This window comes from Arachis ipaensis, chromosome B03, assembly GCF_000816755.2.
Source record: "Arachis ipaensis cultivar K30076 chromosome B03, Araip1.1, whole genome shotgun sequence".
In the NCBI taxonomy this organism is placed as follows: Eukaryota; Viridiplantae; Streptophyta; class Magnoliopsida; order Fabales; family Fabaceae; genus Arachis; species Arachis ipaensis.
In genome coordinates, this window is record NC_029787.2 from 68,790,659 (window position 1) to 68,794,240 (window position 3,582).

A 3,582-nucleotide genomic window follows, 5' to 3' on the forward strand; every position below is an offset into this window, starting at 1 on the left:
GTTCATGATACAAGGTGGCTGACAAGCCCTCCACTTTGGCAAGGTTAGCCTTTCCTCATCTCATCTGTCACCTATGCAATTCAGCTGGAGTTGTCATAGAGGAAGACATCCTCGTTGAAGAGGACAAGCCCATCACTAAGAAGAGGATGGAGCAAATAAGAGAGCCCACTCATGGACCTCAACAAGAGCATGAGGAAATTCCTCATCATGAAATCCCTGAGATGCCTCAAGGGATGCATTTTCCTCCACAAAACTATTGGGAGCAACTCAACAACTTTTTAGGAGATTTGAGTTCCAACATGGAGCAACTAAGAGTGGAGTATCATGAGCACTCCATCATCCTCCATGAAATCAGAGAGGGCCAAAAGGCCATGAAAGAGGAGCAACAAAGGAAAGGAAGAGATATTGAGGAGCTAAAGCACTCCATAAGATCTTCAAGAGGAAGAACTAGCCGCCATCACTAAGGTGGACCCGTTCTTTAATTTCCTTATTCTTATTTTTCTGTTTTTCGATTTCTATGCTTTATGTTTTATCTATGTTTGTGTCTTTATTACATGATCATTAGTGTCTAGTGTCTATGCCTTAAAGCTATGAATATCCTATAAATCCTTCACCTTTCTTAAATGAAAAATGTTTTCTGAAAAGGAAAAAGAAGTACATGAATTTTGAATTATATCTTGAAAATAATCTAATTATTTTGATATGGTGGCAATACTTTTTATTTTCTGAATGAATGCTTGAACAGTGCATATTTTTGATATTGTTGTTTATGAATGTTAAAATTGTTGGCTCTTGAAAGAATAAATGAAAAAGGAGAAATGTTATTGATAATCTGAAAAGTCATAAAATTGATTCTTGAAGCAAGAAAAAACAGTGAAAAAAAGAAAAAAGCCAATAGTCCTTTAAACCAAAAGGCAAGGGTAAAAAGGATCCAAGGCTTTGAGCATTAATGGATAGGAGGGCCCAAAGGAATAAAATCCTGGCCTAAGCGGCTAAACCAAGCTATCCCTACCCATGTGCATGTGGCGTGAAGGTGTCAAGTGAAAAGCTTGAGACTGAGTGGTTAAAGTCATGGTCCAAAGCAAAAAGAGTGTGCTTAAGAGCTTTGGGCACCTCTAACTGGGGACTCTAGCAAAGCTGAGTCACAATCTGAAAAGGTTCACCCAGTTATGTGTCTGTGCCTGGCATTTATGTATCCGGTGGTAATACTGGAAAACAAAATGCTTAGGGTCACAGCCAAGACTGATAAAGTAGATGTGCTCAAGAATCAACATACTGAACTAGGAGAATCAATAACACTATCTGAATTCTGAGTTCCGATAGATGCCAATCATTCTGAACTTCAAAGGATAAAGTGAGATGCCAAAACTGTTCAGAAGCAAAAAGCCACTAGCCCTGCTCATCTAATTGGAAATGAGCTTCATTGATATTTGGAATTTATTGTATTTTCTCTTCTTTTAATCCTATTTTGTTTTTAGTTGCTTGGGGACAAGCAACAATTTAAGTTTGGTGTTGTGATGAGCGGATAATTTATACCCTTTTTGGCATTATTTTTACATAGTTTTTAGTATGATTTAGTTATTTTTTTATTATATTTTTATTAGTTTTTATTCAAAAATCACATTTCTAGAATTTACTATGAGTTTGTGTATTTTTCTGTAATTTCAGGTATTCTCTGGCTGAAATTGAGGGACCTGAGCAAAAACTGATTCAGAGGCTGAAAAAGGACTGCAGATGCTGTTGGATTCTGACCTCCCTATAATCGAAGTAGATTTTCTGGAGTTACAGAATCCCAATTGGTGAACTCTTAATTGCGTTGGAAAGTAGACATCCTGGGCTTTCCAGAAATATATAATAGTGCATACTTTGCCCGAGATTTGATGGCCCAGACTGGCGTCCAAATCCAGCCTAAAATATTATGGCGTAAAACGCCCAAACTGGCACCGAAATTGGAGTTAAACGCCCAAACTAGCACCAAAGCTGGCGTTTAACTCCAAGAAAAGCCTAAGCACGAAAAGGATTGAATGCTCAGCCCAAGAACACACCAAGTGGGCCCCAGAAATGGATTTCTGCACTATCTGCACTTAGTTACTCATTTTCTGTAACCCTAGATTACTAGTTTAGTATAAAAACTACTTTTAGAGATTTATTTTAGATGGGGAGATCTTTTGATCATATGTAACTTTGATCATCTTTTCACGTTTAGAGGCTGGCCTCACGGCTATACCTAGACCTTTTTCACTTATGTATTTTCTACGGTGGAGTTTCTACACCCCATAGATTAAGGTGTGGAGCTCTGATGTTGATAAACCACTATTTTATGGTTTATATTGTGTTTAATTGTGCGGTTTTATCAAATCTTTACCCACTTATTCATATAATTAGCATGCATTTATAATTCCTTCCTAAAAATACTTCATGGTTGAAAACTTGCTTCCTAGAGACTTTTAATTATGTATTTTAATTCTCCTTTATTCCATTCGATGCCGTGATCTGTGTGTTAAGTGTTTCAGGCTTTATAGGGCATGAATGACTTGGAGATTGGAAAGGAGGCTTGCAAAAATGGAAGGAACAGAAGAAATTGAGGAGATGACCAGCGAGAAGTGATGCGGACGCATGGCTCACACGACCGCGCGACATAGAGGAAATTGCAGTGACGCGGACGCATGGTTCACGCGATCGCGCGGATTGGAAACTGCACAAGTGACGCGAAGGCGTGGACGACGCGCACGCGTGGCAAGGAAAAATGCCGGATGACGCGAACGCGTGAATGACGCAATCACGTGACATGCGCGATCTGCAAAATCTGCAGAATTCACTGGGGGCAATTTTGGGCCCTGTTTTGACCCAGTTTTCAGCCCAGAAAAACATATTAGAGCCATGGAACATGCAGAGACCAGAGGACAACATTCATTCCGCATAATTTTAGTTTTAGATCTGATTTTACTCCTCCTCTAGGTTTTCTCTCTACACATTCATAGTTCTTAGGATTTTGATTTTATTGCTTCTTGGACTGGGATATTGAGAAGAGTTATTACTTCCGTCAAGACTTCATCATTCTAGTTTGTTTCCTTACTTGTCACTTACTCTTCCACATCCTTTATTTACTCAGAATTATTATTGGATTATTTTTAGAATTTATTAATACAAGAACTATTTTTATTTTTAATTGATCCTTCTGATTATTATTTTTCATGTCTTTCAATATTTCCCTTTCTTATTTCGTGGATTTTACAATCATAATGAGTGAGTAGTTCCATATCTTGATTGGGAGTTGATTGACAGGAGGACCTTGAGCTGGATGCTCAAGAGTAAAATTATAGTTGGATTTCGCGTTGGGTCGCCCTCTAATCACTGACACTAGTCCTTCCCAAGGGAGAGGATTAGAACTTGTGAATAGAAATTGACTCCCAACTTGCTTAACTTTCCTTTACCTAGTAAAGGATAACTGAGCAGGCAACCTTTAATTATCACTTTTATCTTGAGAGAACTCCATCAAGGATAGGGCTTCCAACTAATCTACTCCCTGATGTGTGGAAAACGATCCAACATGAAACTCACCGGCAAGTGTACCGGGTCGCA